Raw genomic sequence first — 16,827 nt, forward strand, 5'->3', positions numbered from 1 at the left:
GTTCTTGTGCAGGAAGGGTCATCTCCCTGCACAAAAACAATTATGAGAGGCTTTTCACTCATTCAATGTGTGCTACAGAATGCAGCACACGTGGAAAGAGGAAAAAACGAGGTGAAATGTAAACATATCTCCTCATTACCCCTGCTCTAGAGAAACGCAAGGTTTCGGCACTGCCTCAGGTTTACAAGATATTGTAAATCTCAGGCAGCGTCAAAGTCCATGGGTGTTCAGTGGGAACACCCGTGGAAACCCCTTTATGACGCAGAGCAAGGCAAGGCAGCAACTTGCGCTGCTTTGCCTTACTCCAGTCCATATCTACAACGCCATGAAAAGTCACGCAGGGTGACTTTACGTGGCCTTGTAGATATGGCTAAGCTCTGTGCGCCACAAACGTTCCCAAATGGGACGCTCTCGTGGTGCACAGGGCTTGTAAATAAACGCCCAAGTTCTTAAGAGGAGAGAGAACAACTTGGAACCCACAACAAGTTTCACCAACAGTGCGTCTCTTTCTTTGGACTACCTTCTTCCTGCTTTCCTGGGACTAACCATTTAGAGTACCTAAGTGGAACTGTTACACGTTATTTCCATCTCCCAGAGTTTACCCTCCAGCACAAAGAGGAAGCATGGGGAGGGTTCCTTCATACCCTGCCTTCAGTTTGGAACCCGTATCTCCCCAGAGCCCGCCCAGCAAAAGCATAGGTTCAGCAAAACGGCACTGCTGACTCTGCCCTCAGGCCCAAAGGGACACTCACTCACTTCCCACTAATGCTATTACAGGTTACAGATACTCCCATCTTCACTAACCACAATAGATCTGATATGAATTCCGCTCTCTTCCTATGATACCATCTGAGACCCATCCATAAATAATATCATTTTAAAATTGAAGCGTAAGCATACTTTCAACGATGCAATTTATCTTAGTTTTGTGTGCATAAAAACACAATTACCATTGAGGGCGCTGACACTTTCACTCCGTTTTATTTTCAGTTTTCTTTAAAAAAAAAAAAAAAAGACAATAGAACAATGACCTAATCCGGTTCTGTGAACAAATATTATATTAACAATTATTTTAAAAAAATGACTTAAAAAGAAGACCCCACACAAAAAGCTTCACGAAATAAAACTTTAAACAATTAATAAATGTAGTCGTTTATGTTGTATTATCCCTTTCAGATGAGAGGCTATTTTGAAAATATTTCCTGGCAAAATGCCCAATTTCCTTTTAATTGTCCAATTGATATGCGGTAGTCTGCTGCTGTGCACACAACTGCTATAAATAAATCATCCCATGTAATATGGAAATTGTCCAGAAAATGAATATTCAATGAGCATGGGGGCACAGTTAAGTGTTTATTTGTATTCATTGCAGATTGCTCGGCATTACTCACTCCTGGCTTCTGAGTTAGGCAGTCATCCCTAAGCCAGAAACATGAACACACTGTTTTGATGGATCCAATTATGCTGTTTCCCTCTTCCTCCCTTCTTCTCAATCTCATTCTGCATTTCTTCCAACAAACAGGTTTCCTCTCCCTCTGCAGAGATGAAGCATGACTGATGAGCTTAAAGGGACAGGTATATTGAACCATCTGCTGTCAGTTCTGTTCAGCCCAGAGGCGAAACCAGACAGCCCAAGCACTGCCAATCACCGGCCACTCTAATGATCCAATCCACATCGCGCTAATTGTTCCAGCTCGCTTTCTCTGGCACGTGCACTGCATCAATTACAATTTATTAAAGAAGGAACAATACCACTGCCTCTTCTCAAACAAAGAAAAACAGAAGGCATGCTAATGGTTTAAAAACGGGATCGAAATTTGTGCAATATGCAATATACAGAAAAATTTGCAATATACAGGAACATTTCCGAAAAATTTGACATTTGAAGACCTTCCATGGTCACATGAAGGTGTGTGCAATCGATGCATTATTTTAAGGGCTGTGGTCACTTCTTTATTAATAGGGTAATCTCTCTGAAAGTTCCTTAATCTATGAAATGGGGATTATTGCTTGTACTTTTCCATGATTTTTTTGCTATCTTTTGTATCTCACTTCAACCTGCTACATTTACTATAGTTTTCTGCCTTAATATTGGGTTTGCCTCCCTCCTGGAACAAGCCTACTTAACTATGATTTCTAATTGGATGAGTTGTAGCTATACTCTGTTCCACTCCTTTCTTGCTACTGCACTCTCTTTCTCCCACCTCCACGTTACTCCTACTTGTTTTATGAAATCCCATCACTCCATTTAGTGTTTCAGCATCATACTTTGTTATTTTTAATTAGGGTGGAGCCAGTGAGAGAAAGCGTTAACGCATGCCTCTCGCTTGTGAGACACTGTTGTCAACAAAAAAGGTTGGAGCCTGCCCGTTGCTTGCCGTATGTTGGCTTGCATGGCACTCTTCTTTACAGCTTCAAAATTCGTCAAGGCAAGCATAACATTTCCAATCCTTTTGTGTGGAGAAGGGACCAAGTACTGATTGATTCAACTTCAGTCAATCAGACGTTTGTTAAGCGTGACTACTCACTCGTAAGGGTCTCAAAGCGCGGGGGTGGGTGGGGGGAGGGTTAATCAGTAACCATAAAGTGCTTCCGACGTGATTGATGGAATAGGAGTTGTTACTACGCAAACAAATACTTTGCATGCTTTTAGTACGAAGTTTTAACTTTGCAAATACCATTATAACGCTACAATGCGCATGCTTTTATTTCTCAACTTCTTAGTTATGTATTAAAAATGCTTTTGCTTCACAAGTAAATATAACGCATACAACTACAACGCATTATTTGCTCATTAGAATTATGCTTTAATTGAAATAGTAACTTATCCCCTGGCACGGGATGCCAGTGAAATAGGGGTTTTGGGTGGGGAAAATTTACAGCTGAGCTGCGGCGATTTTTATAGCAGATAAACCTTGGTATTATCAAGGTTTATCGCAAATGCAAAAAAAAACTGCAGCAATGCATGAATATCGCTGAAAAGTCCGCGAAATTCATGCATTACCGAGCTAATGCTCTTAGCCATGTTATCCACCTCCCATTGGATAACATGGCTAAGAACTGCTCAAGGCAGGTGTTAGCTTTTGGAGATATTCACGCTTACCAAAAGTTGGTAATAGGAGATAGCGATGTTAGCAACTGTTTACAGTCGCTAACATCTTGGCACGCCCACTTTGCATGTCATTAGTGATAAATATCACTGACATGTGAGCCTTTGGAATGTATAATACATGCATGATGGTGAGACTGTATGCAACATACATGTGTTTGCTGGGACCAGTGGAATCTGTTTTGGATGGCTTCAGATTTAGCACAGCACAAGTTGACAAATGGAGACAGATTCCCCAGACAATGGAAGAATATTGCTAAAATTCCTGTGCTTGGAGGGTGGAGACCCAGACACTGAAGTGACAGAGGAAAAAGACAGGGATATCCTTCAAAATCCCATAAGGACATTTGAGCAAGTGACTGTTGATTAGATTTTAAGGAGCACTGCCATTTGTTGCATGGTAGGTGAGAGAGAAGAGTCAGCAGATCCTTATGGTTAAAGACGAGGACGTTTCTTGACAGAGTCTGCCCTTTTGTCTGTCCCTGATTGCTGCTTTAGCAAGGCTGATGAATATCAGATGCAGAGCCTTTCCACTCCATTTTGCTGTTTTGCATACCCGTGCATTAAGTCTGCATTATCACTACCTGCTTGAAGATTCATCCCCTTACACAATGTCTCTGTCTGCACTAGAGCCAGAAACCTACCCTTGAAAGGGAACCACCACAAACCTGTTCCAGGACTTTAGACAAGGTTTCACATCATCTGTTTAGAAAATGAGCACAAAATTGGTACCCAAACAATCCACTTTGTTTCAGCTTCAAGTTCTTCTTGACCAAGGAGGGGAGGGCTCTTAAGGGTACTCAAAGAGGTGCTGCGTGATTAGGGATGGTATCTGCATAACAGCCAGTCTCTCCGAGAGGAAGGGTCATCACCCAATGTCTGGAGAACTTCCTTGAGAAACTGAGATTCTGCTAAGCATGTGGAAGTCTTTTTATCGGCTCAGAGACAAAAGAAAGTGCCCGGCCTTATAGGAAGAAAGACTGTCCAAGAAGAGAAGTCTTACATGTTCCTGGCATGCGGAACACTCAATAGTAGCTGACTACCAGTGGGAACAAAGCGGGAGCCAACCCAAGAGGTGATGGGCCTTTTGGTGCAGTTTCCATGTTACCATAGAACCTTTAAATACAATTTTCCCACCAATACATATGTCTATCCTTCATTCTGAGAACCTGGAGGTTCTGTCTTAATTGGGACTTCTGGGTAATACAGTATTTTCATTTCACATGCAGTATTTCTGAATGCAGAATTATCTTGACTGCAGAAAATGGGCAGCATAGTCTTAAAATTGGCCTGAATTTAGAAATTACCTACGAAATTGAGTGTGGAAACACTGATTTCTTAGGAAATTTACATTCCGGGAAGATAAGTCTCAAGATGGGGTAGCAAATTTGCATCCCTGAATTTTCACATCGCAATTCCAAATTAACTTTTGTCTTGATACGCTATGTTGGAAACCGATGGGCTTGAGGCTTTTTTCAACCTACTTTACCTACTTCTGCATCGTATGTTGAAGCTCATGTAATTCATAAATTATTCTGTATTTCTTTCATGACACCAGTAATCTACAAAGCAGGGTGGCAAAAGTGTAATCACTATAAGAAAAATGTGTTAGACAAATTATGCTCAAACAACTCGGCTGACATACGGCATAGAATCAAAGGCAAATCTAAAATACAGGGTCACTTTGCCTGGGCAATATTAGCAGTACTGCCTTGCAAAGCCACTGAATTCTATAAACGAGGCAATCAATATTCGTAAAGGTTGCATGTCAATGCTTAAATAACTTGCCTGTTGCATTATTGGTTTTATAGGGAATATATAATTGTCTGCGGCTGTAAGATGTGAATTTTAAGTGGCCAATAATAGTGGTTTGACATTTAAAAAACAAAAAAAACTCAAACTAGACAAATAATGTTGTTTAATCAATCAGTATCAACCTTTATTGTTAGATTAATTAAAATCGTTACAATGTGCAAAAGTCGAGGTTAAAATCGAAACTATAATAAAGCATTATTAAAAACAGTGGTCATAGTGCTGGTGGGAAAAGGAAACGGTGATAGGAAGCTATATATGTAAAGACACAGGGGCATATTTACAATAAAGTGGCAATGCGTGTCGTTAAGCTAAGAAGGCTAACGCCATGTTTCATCATTTAAGAAAAGCAGGGCTGCACCATATTTACTAAAATATGGTGCAGCTCTGCGTTTCCCCCTACACCATAGTGCAAGGGTGCCTGTAGTGAGTGGAAGGTGCCCTTCCCGCACATAAACAATCTTTAAATGCCATTTTGTAACTTCTATGTGGGATGCTTAATGCAGCACACATAGAAGTTGCAAAACAGCTTTTTTTTTTAAATGATTGTTTAAGTGCAGCAAGGGGGATCTTCCTGCACACAAACAATCATAGTCAGTTTGCTCTATGTCTGCTGCATAAGGCAGCGCACATGGAAACAGTGAAAATGAGGAGAAATAAAGCATTTCTCCTCGTTTCGCCTGTTTAACACCAGGTTTGCCCTGGTCTTAATTTTGGTGTTGCCTCCTATTTACCTTGCCCTTGTAAATAGGAGGCAGCATCAAATCAATAGGTGTTGCGGTGGAATGCCTACCGCAACACCAATTGCCGTCCCTTTTCATGCTACATACAGCATTGAAGGGTGCCTTATTTACAAGGCAGTGTTAAGCCACGTTAAGTGACTTAAATCTGCTTTGTAAATAAGGCGAGGCCCCTATCGCCATCACAACATCACTGAAAGTGACGTTGTGGTGGCGATAGGGGCTTGTAAATATGCCCCACAGTATGTTGTAATTAAGTAGTATTTTCTAACATTGACCAACAGAAGAGGTTCATTGTCGAGAAGTGCTATTTGACGGAGGGCTAATGATCACGTGACTGGAGTTGTAGCTTAGTTTGTGTCCGAAGGTGGTCTCGTGGCTGCTGCTTTTTTCAGGTCCCTCTCTACTCCTTGATGATACTTTACAATTCAGGAGATTATTCTCTGATCTGTAGAGTTAAGGCAGGCCAAAATGGTTTGAGTGCAAGAGCGCACCCATTGCAGGTTCCAGAGTGTATGCAGCCATTGTCGGCTTATGTCCAGGGTTGGATTGGGATTAATAATCGGCCCGGGCAGGATAAAAAAAAGTGGCTGGCATTTACATATTGCCTTTCCGCAAAATACTGCGTTGGCAAAATTTTATTTAAAAAAAAGGGGGGGGAGAAGCACAGATTAGTTTACACTAGTGAAACACACCTGAAAACAAGTGAGGCCACTTCTGCCAAGGCCCCATGCCCCTGCTCAATATGCATACCCTAATGGGCCGGCCCAGCGAGAGAAAGGGAGTGACACCTCTACCCATTTGGTAAAAGGGAGATAATGGGTGGCCATCTGCCTCCAGAAAGGCCACCCAGGTCCCCACTGGGCCGCTGGCGGAATCCGAACAACACAGAAACCATTCACATCGGCCCCCCAGACTGCTCAAAAAGCAGCCCACAGCTGGAACTGGACACCAGCCCCTCCGGCATTGCCAAAGTGCCCACGTTACCAATCCGACCCTGCGTATGTCTAGAGTAGTGTTACAGAGGCAGATAGTGTGAACCAGATTTTTCATTCTGAGGCCGCATAGTCGGCAAGTCATGTACCTTTCAGCCCTCAGCCAGGGACTGTGGTGCGTTTGAGGCGGTATAATTCCAAGGCAATAGGTCAAGTATTTTCCTTTGTCCTGGAGTTTAAAACTTTGCCCAGGTACTGCTGTGGTCTCAGGGTCTTGTAACTGTTCAGTATGAAGCCGGTGTGAGAGTGCTTTTATATGGTTGCCCTGTCGTCTAGTGAGGCTGTTATTTTGGTGGTTTTTAAAACTGTTCTTTTAAACAGATCTTGGCTCAATGTTGTCGACCATAATTCTGCCAAACCTTGCAAGTTGATCATTTCGTTGAGATAATCTTGGGCTGGTCAGCATGATCTTAAGCGATCTCCTCCCATATGTGGAGGTTAATTTAAGGTGGTGAGGTGTGTCAGGAGAGCTGAAAGATGTGCCTATACATTCTTACTACTGTAGTATCTAGGACCATTGTGTCTGTAGCACAGGGTTGGGACCACTTTTGCCCTGTGGTTTCTAGTATCCGGTAGAACATGTGCCCGTTCAGATTCTTGAATATGGCCGAACGTTCTACCGCATTTCTTTTTGGTTTCCTCCTTCTACAATTTAAATGAGTCGTTGTTATTAAATAAGAGGTCGAGGTACTTGTAGAATATTGTTTTGTTGATCTTTTTTTACCCATCAAGACACCAACTGGACTTTCCCTTTAAGGTGCTCCCTGCAAAAATCATGATTTTGTTTTTTGTTGTTAATTTTCAGCCGAATCACTAGTAGCCTTGGGTCGCTCCCAGGAGACGCTGCATCCCGACCCTTGTTCTGCTGAGTAGTGCAAGGTCGTTTATGAAGAAAAGAATGAACAGCTGTATCAACCCTTTTTTAGGGGCATGGGAGTTTATAGAGGACAAAGTTGAGGAACGTTCTTCTAAAATAGATTAAATTAGCCAAAACACCCCCCTGTTAAAGGCCACTTGTTGTTGCCATCGCCTTTGAAAGATTGACTCAGCTCCCCAGTTTAATTCTAAACAAAGTGTTGGAATAAAAGATTTCAGTTTATGTGGGGGGGATTAGCCAGTACAACTCTATAAAAAGTGGCTTGATAATCAATTAAACAGAAATAGAGAGGAAGCTTTGAAATTTTGGAGGAATCAAAGATGAGTGACAGACCCATCATGTTCGTTGTGGTGTCTTACTTTCTGCTGAACAAGTCAGAGGGAGATCCCTGGAGTGAGCTCGTTTGCTTAATGTGTGTACACCATTGCATTTGCACTATAGCGTTTAACCAGCAGGCTACTGTATTTAGCTGTGCTATAGTGTCAGACTAAGTAATAATTTCCACAGAAAAATAGAATTTGTTAACAATCTATTTAATAGAAAATTTCATACAACAATAAAAAAGACGAAATGTTTAAAATTTCATTTCATTCATTTTAAAGCTTTATTCGACATTTGTCATAAAAGCATTCACCTAGCCCTAATACAATAAATACTACATGTAAAAATACTTCTAAAAATACATATTAAACATGAAATGTCGAATAAATACATGATTATAAAATACATCGAATTACATCAAAATGTCACAGTACATTAAAAATAGATTTCTATAGAATAAAATACAATAATCCATATGGCAAGGTGCAAAGTCAAAAATATACATAATTTCATTATGATGCAATTGCCATTAGCGATCGGGTACGAATTAGCCATGACCAAGCAAGAAATTTTGCTACCCCAACCACAAGCAATGTGGAACAATCTGTTTCAAGTATCCTGAGGGCTTCAGATTGGCTGCGGGTTCCCAAATTTGAGCACACAGGTTTTAACCATTTACGTCTGGGGGACGAGTACAGTGGACAACAGAACAAGAGATGGTAAATGTGTTCAATTTGTTCATTACAATGGTGACAATGTTCATCCCATGCCGGTGACCAATGCTTCTTAAACGCATTCAGCGGGAGTGTACCTATGCGGAATTGGAAATAAAGTTTTCTATCGTGGGGTTTTTCAATAATGTCCCAAAAAGGTTCGCAAGAAGGGTACATTTTTACATTTAAGAAGCAAGATGTTAAATTTGAGCTTGTGCTGTCACTAAACATTGTAAGATAAACCATTTCCCAATATAAGTCTTTTAACTTTGCCTTCGTAGGAAAGCAGGTTACATCATTGGTGTCCCATAGATAGTCCAGTTTCAATTTTATAAGGAGTCCCCGAAGCTCCCTTAACCATGGGATACTATGAAAGCGGTCAAATTTAATGACGTCCGTCAATGCCGCTGCATAGTGGCTTAGTTCTGGGGTCACCATAATCCGTCTCCAATATAAAAGAGGGCGTAGCCTTGCTATGTCCTCTATGCTTTTTCTTCCCAGATCCAATTTTAGCGGGATTGTTGGTGTGCTTTGGGGGACATTCACAATCCCTCGTAAAAACCTGTTTTCAGCTCGGCCCAGTTCTCTCATATTTGAAAACCCCCAAAGTTCAGAGCCATATAGACAAGCCCCCAGAACTTTCATAGAATAAATTTCCAACACACAGTTAACTGGCTTTGTCAGCGAGGTGCGATGTTTTAGGGTAATTGCACCTGCTAGCTGCCTGAACTTTAATAAGGTTGTGGTTATAAAATAACATTTCAAAGAAATGTTCTTTGAAAAGTAAAAAGACATACAATCAATATCTCATTTGTACAGTAATTAAAAATACAGAGCAAAAGAATACATATATAACACATTTGCAGTTCATCAACAAATAAAAAGTTTCAAAAAAAGACCCTATAAAGTAATAAACCCCTATTATAACTGTGGCTCCTAGATATTCTCGCCACTCCAGATTTCTAGATCCAACAGCCTAAGATTGCTTTCACTACCATACACAACTGTGACAAAAATATAGGGAGGAGGAATCAAAGATGAGTGACAGACCCATCATGTTCGTTGTGGTGTCTTACTTTCTGCTGAAGCCTGTTTGATTGAGAGGAATGATGGATTTCGAGTTGACCAATTCGCTAAGATGTTCAAGTAGCACCCCAGCATAATATGTTGCCTCATTGTCAATTAGGGCTATCAACTTGTAGTTCCCTTGCTCTAGTTTATTCCCTCCTTTGAAGATGGGAGAAATTATAGAGCCAAACCTGCACTGAAGACTTCACTCTGGCTGCCAATATCAGAAAGGATCAAATTCAAGGTGCTTTGTATTGCCCATGGGCCCTTTCAGGGAATGGGACCGGTAATCAATGAGCCCCTGATCACCCGATACCAGCCAAACAAAAGCCTTTGTTCATCGAACATGCTGCTTGCAACAGTTCCAAAAATAAAGAGGGCAAGTAGAGGTGGCCACTCCTTCACTTTTAATGTGGCTAAATTATGGAACACCCTCCCCCTTGACATTCAACAGGAAACCAATCATCTGTCTTTGAGGAAGCAACTTAAAACCTGGCTATTTTAACTTACCACTTAGCAGAGCTGGCTTCTAGGTCACTTCCGCAGATAGCGCTGGGATGCCTTAGGGTAGCTATGCGCTCTATAAATGTTTATTTCATTTCATTCATACAAACATCAAAAAAGAGGCCAAGTCTAGCATTTAGCATTGTTGTGCAATGTCAATACTCTATTATTACTGTTGGCCTAGCCACATTTTTTCCCCTCCTCTGTAATACGGATCAGCATCTAAATTATTGGCTGTTGTGGTGGAAGGTCCACTGCAACACACATTGAATACCCCTGTCATGCTAAGGGCCATATTTATAAGCCCCTATCGCCCCCATAACGTCACTCTTTTTGACATTGTGGTGGTGGTGGTGATATGGGCTTTGCCTTATTTACAAGGCAGTGCTAAGCCACTTAACGTGACTTAATGCGGATTAACTCTGCCTTGTAAATAAGGCCACCTTCCACGCTATACTTAGTGTGAATGGGGTGGGCAATGGCTGTTGAGGTCGACGTTCTGCCGCAACACCCATTGACCCATTGATTTTGATGCAGGCCCATATTTACAAGGGTAGCGTAAATATGGGACTGCCCCAGAATTAAGACAAGGGAAAACCTAGTCTTACCACAGGTTTGGCTGATTGCCTATGGGAGAGACCCAGAAGCAGATGAGCTGCACATTTCTGGGTGATCTGATGCCTGTTTATCGTGGCCAACAAGAAACTTTGACACATTGTAACAAATTGCATGTGAATCTAGAAGGTCGAAGATGAAATAGGCAGGTTTGGCTTGATCAAACCCATGACATAAAAAAAGTTTTTTAAAAAGGTGTTTTTGAAGATGTGCATACAATGGACAACACAACAATGTGCAAAGTATTGCATTTAAACGGCAGGTACCTTGGTTACTTGTTGAGATTTGGTTAGAGAGTTGTTTGTTTTGGATGGGGATGGTTGGTGTAAGTGGGACTAGCAGCCCAATAATTGGTTGGATGGCTGAGTAAATGGCGATGCCTGTGTATTTTAGTAGTTGGAACTTGGCGGTGATTTTTAGTTGGCCAAAAATATTACCTGTTTCTCAGATGTTCACAAGTGATATTGTGCAAATGATAGGTTTCTTTCGTTTGCTACGTTGTTGTGTTGATCTTCTCGATTTCCCCGACCTCATGTTTGGCTGTGCTGTTAAGCTGCTTTCCAGGTCTTTTGATCCGCGACTTTGGTTAACGTAGCCCGACTCCTAAGGCTTGTTTCTTTTTCAGGTTGACCTTTGGGTCTTCTCCTGGGTTCGGTCAATTGACTATCTGAAAGCGCTGACACTCCCTCCCTTAGGTGGTCTTTTTTGTGGCTATTATAGCTGTTTTCTTTTCTTTTTGACTTTGCCAGAGAGTGGCGCAAGCATGCTTCTGCGCTTCTGGCTGTGTTGTTCGAGAGAAGGAAATGGGGGATTGGGGTGTGCTGCCTGCACCAGTCCCAATGCTGGCCATCTCCACTCTATGCCGCCCCTATAGATTGTGCTCAATAGTGCCACTGGTATGTGTAGAGAAGGGGGGTGGGGGGTCCCCGCAAGGAGAAAGTGTTATGTACACCATACACGGAAAGCAGAAACTATTTTTACTTTCTCAACTCTGTAGACAATAAGCAAAACAAATGAGAAAGGTATTGTCATTTATTTTCCAATACCTGGTGTCAAACATTTAACAATACATTTTTAATGCTTTTCAGAAAGCCCCAAAGTCGGGGGAGGAGGAAGGGAAGGTGAAAGGAGGGGGTGTGCTCAGGGCAGTGTAAAGTCCACAGTGATATTTAAGGTTGCCCTCTATTTAAGTAAGTAACTGCATGGCCAGATGAACACTAACTTAGGTCACTCTTACTTACTAACCCTTGAACTAATTTCACTATTCTATTCGCAGTTCGTGAAAACTGCCTGGTATCCCATTCCCCCGTGTGGGTTGACAACAGGGAATCTCACCAATCGGCTGATTGGTAGATAATTTATGTGAGTGGTAGTTTGGTTTTAAGTATTTCAATTCCTTGAGTCCTCACTCGTATGCGACAATTTGTTAGCCTCCCCTCTGTGTATCAGTGATTTCATATCACTCGAGTTTGGCCAAGATTTTTGGTTGGTCTCACTCGATATTTCCTTCACTTGGAGGCCTAGCAAGCCCCAAGCCCATGGTAATCTTCTGTTATTTAGTGCAGTTAAACTTTGTCTAATTGGATGACGGTTTAAAAATAGTGTTCTGATCAATTGTTTTAATTTCACAGATATTATCGCCCCTCCCTACCTCGCCCCCCCTTCCACACCTGTCCTGATGAAGACCCCGTTAAAGGACCTAACTTAGCCTACGGCCAGGGGTCGAAACGTCGACGGCTCTTTCTCTTTGACGCGGACCTCCGGCACTTGTCCTTTAATCACTCCTAATGGTTCATGTGTGACCGTTGAAGGTCTTCTGTACAATATTCCTATATTGGATGGCCTAAGTATTCAGGCTGTTGTATTAGATTTGTTCTGATTCATATGTTATTATTGCTTATGATTGTTTTCACTTTGATTAAGCTTATTTTTCTTTAACTTTACACTGCCCTGAGCACACCCCCTCCTTTCACCTTCCCTTCCTCCTCCCCCGACTTTGGGGCTTTCTGAAAAGCATTAAAAATGTATTGTTAAATGTTTGACACCAGGTATTGGAAAATAAATGACAATACCTTTCTCATTTGTTTTGCTTATTGTCTACAGAGTTGAGAAAGTAAAAATAGTTTCTGCTTTCCGTGTATGGTGTACATAACACTTTCTCCTTGCGGGGACCCCCCACCCCCCTTCTCTACACATAACATATAGCGCCCAGGTCCCCGCGACTGCATGGGTTCAACCCCCCTTTGTGTAACGCAATAGCGCCACTGGGCTCCGAACTCCATGGTCCATGTGCCCAAGTTGCTTCCCCGACGCGAGGGGCCTTCCTCAGCCAGTTAACCTCTGCCTCAGCCAGATAGCCAGCCGGGGGCACCAGCTGGCACTCCGTCTGGCAGTCTGTGGGCTTCCTGGATGTAATTGATGGCAGGGCCGGACTGGGAACAGAAACCGGCCCAGGCACACTGCTCAGCTGGACCCCCCTGGGGTGAGGGGGAGTGCATCCGAGCAGTTTGCAACGGCCGGTTTCGGATGATTTAGTTACAAGGGGCCTATATTGCCGACCCCGGTAACAAAATAGGCCCACCAGGTGCCCAAAACCAGCTCCCATCCTAGCGGCCTACCGGGGAAACGCCCGGTGCCCACTATGCCCAGCCCGGCCCTGATTGATGACAATTGGGCTCTGGCAGGGGTGTTGCTTGCGTGGGGGCGGTGATTGTGAGAGGGACCTCCCACAAACAAGCCTCACCAGCCTAACGCTGGCTGCCGATGTGTGTGGCGGGAAGCCCACCTAGTGCCGACACACTTACAGCTATTGATGCTTGAACGCCCGTTCTTTGGGCCTCTTGTCCGTTGTCTGTTAGGATTTCTTCCACGGATGCCTAATTTCAGACATTGGAGCGAGCTTCCCCCCCTGGAAGCAGCCTGAGAGTTCTGCAAATCTCACTTCAGGGGCTAGGTTGCCGCTCCTGCTGTGATCTTAAGGGCCTGTAGCAGTCCTTCCCTGACCTGGCGCAGGCTTCTATCGACCCATTATCATTCTGTATGTCGGCCTCATTATCACATACTGAATGATAATGGGTCTCTCTGCGCAGTGGCAGCTTTTACTGGGCCTCCTCCTGTCAGAGTCTAGGGCCTAGGCAGGGTTCTAGGTTGGGATTAGTTAGATGTTGTTGAGCGTTTATTCAGAGAATCTGACATCAACAGTTTCTTTATTTACAATCAAAAACTGAAAGGGCCATAACTTAGGGCAATAGGAAATATGGAGAGTTCATAAAAGGTTAATGCTAGCAAAGGAGCTGGTAGGGCAGGAACTTAGTCAGTGGCATAGCAAGCTTTGCTTGACCTATGACTGACTCTGCCCTGTGATAGCGTGAAATAAATCGTCTGTTTGCTTTTTTCAAGGCCTTATTTTCCCCCTCTGGATTGTTTCGAGAAATAGACTTCAGAATTAGCTTTGACACTGACAGCCGGAGAAATACATTCTAAGATGACTTGGTATTACATTTTGCTGACACTTTGTGATGGGGTTGAGAGTGGGGGGAGGGGGTATTAGGGAGACAAGAACTTTCTGATTGGGAAACATTGCACAGAGAACATGCACTGGCAAACCTAACCAGTCTGGGTTTACTGTGCTAACACATGCAGTATCAGCACATTAGTGTGAAGTATGCAGGTGGGAGACAGCAACGGTAGAAAGAGATGGCTATAAATGTAAAGTAATCCATCATGCAGTTCAATGAAGTACTTGAGTTGAGGTGGAAGGATACACTAATAGCATTAGGTGAGATGAATGCTCCACAGGGCTGAGCAAATATGTGATCAACAAAGTCTCAAGCTAATGGCTGAAAGACGCTAGTCAAAGAAAGCCAATGTTTGAAAGGGTCAGATCCAAAACCTACTCTATATATTGTGAGCAATAGGCCTGTTGGACAGATGCAGTGTCTACTCAAAACCCAGTGGTAAAAAAATGTTGCTGCATTAAAAGAGGGAGCACTAGGTGTTTTCTGCAGGCGTAACATTCCATAAATAGGGAATATAAACATATAGTTGCCTTTATTTGAGCTTCTGAAACTTTGGCTGAGGCAGGACAATCATTACTTTAGGGAGAGTGTAGGCAGAAGCCTTTGGAGCCTAAAAGAAGACACTAGATGGCAACAAAAGCCGTAAATAAAGGCCATGTTGCTATGGGTGAGGGAGTGCACAAGAGGCAAAAAGCCATTTAGCGTAGTTCTCCAAAACTTCTTGCACAGGAGCTGAATGAGGGACATAACCACATTGTTCAATCAATTTGTACAAGACAGAAGTAGGAGTCCTGAAAAAGAGCGTTAACAATTGGGATTGCGGTACTTTTTTTGGTGTTATATAGCGCAAAATGGATCGTTTAGACTAACAGAGCTCTTTAAGAGGGAAATCAGTGGTTTACAGTATGAGGATACATGATACACAATTACATGAAGCCATAATTGCATGATGCAGGATAACAAGGAGTGTGCATTCTGCTTTTGTTCAGGGGCTAGTGATAGATGAAGGTGTTCAACTGTATTAATGTAACGCATCTACTATTTATTAGAAGATACTTCTACTATGTCACGCCAGTAGGTACACTTAAAAACCTGGAAGGGTCCAAAAATATACAAATGAAAAAAAATCCAAATTGTTATAGCATACCTTAGATTTGTGAACAGTGTGGTAAATTCAACAAATGCATAGGCCAGAGTCAGTTCACCCAAACTGATTTAAGTGTTCATGAGTGTCTGCATGATGCTGGTGTCTCATCTTCTGCACGAAGGACAGGATTCCTCTCTGTTCAAAACAATCCATGCAGCCTGCAATGCCTTTACTCAAAACATAGCTTTGATAGAACTAGCTCTGTTGTAATACCGCCAAGGTCTTTGAGCCTGTCCACGAGTGTTCTCAAGCAAACAAGCAAAATAAAAAAACTTAGCATTAGAGGTCAGTTTTTCATTATTCTCCATAGTTCTTTCCCGATGCCGCAAAAGTGCTGCATTTTCCAAGTCTTATGCCTTCATTTTAATAGGGACTTTTGCTGAAGTGTACGATGTAGTGACCCAGAGCCACAGTCAGCAGTCTAGTTGTTTACTGTATGCCCTACACTAAACACCCACCCACCACTGATGTCACTGGTCAGGTGACACAGTTCTAATAAAAGAGGCCGAGCGCACGAGCTCTGGGCCAGTTGTACCATGTAGCTGATGGTGTCTGTGTCAGTCCTTTACAGCATGAGGGCCCAGGGCCCCCAACATTACATTGGCGATGAGGAGGGTGGACGCTAGCCACACGTGCCGCAGATAAAAGAAAAACCCCGGAAAGAAGAAGGGAAGTGCCCATGTGCAGGGCACCCTCCCGGGGAAGCAGCGCCGGCCTGTAGTGAGGCCCGCGGGGCGTGTGCCGTGCCCCGGGCCTGGATGCCACACGAGGTGACCGGGAGCTCACCGCGCATCTCACGTCCGTGCATCACCCGAGTCGGCCGCGACTGACCCCAGCTGCGCTGAGAGGCGACCACCGCAGAGCCCACCTTCGTGGTAGAACAGGCCCACCGGCCGAAAGTGAGCCCCAGTGCTGGAGAAGCGGACCGGGCAGTGCCCACCTTCGCCGACCGCACCGGTGGCCGGACCCGAGGAAAGCGACGGCGGAGCCCACCCGCCACTGCCGTAGTGAAAGAAGAAGGCCCGTGGGCCAGAGGTGAGCCCAAGCACAAGGGAATGCCGGGGAGGGCCCGCGTACGCCAGAAGCGACCCCCGTGTGACGGTTCACCAAGCGGAGCCCACCCGCATAGTCAGGACACTTGGCCGCGCGTGATGCGGCCGAACGTGAACATAAAGTGAAGCAGGACCAGCGGAGCCCACCCACGGCCTGCCCGAAGCGTCCCCTGTCCCCGCCGCGTGTGTGAATGGAGGTGGTGGGGTGAATGGTCTCCAGAGGAAGCGCCCGCAGCGTGTGAAGAGCTGCCGGGCACCGAGGGACTAAGCGGAGCCCACCCGCATGACCAGCGCACCTTGCCGGGCGTAATTGCAGCCACATTAAATTTCAAATAAAGCAGCGCCAGCGGAGCCCA

This window comes from Lissotriton vulgaris, chromosome 2_1 (genome assembly GCF_964263255.1).
Source record: "Lissotriton vulgaris chromosome 2_1, aLisVul1.2, whole genome shotgun sequence".
NCBI classification, from domain to species: domain Eukaryota; kingdom Metazoa; phylum Chordata; class Amphibia; order Caudata; family Salamandridae; genus Lissotriton; species Lissotriton vulgaris.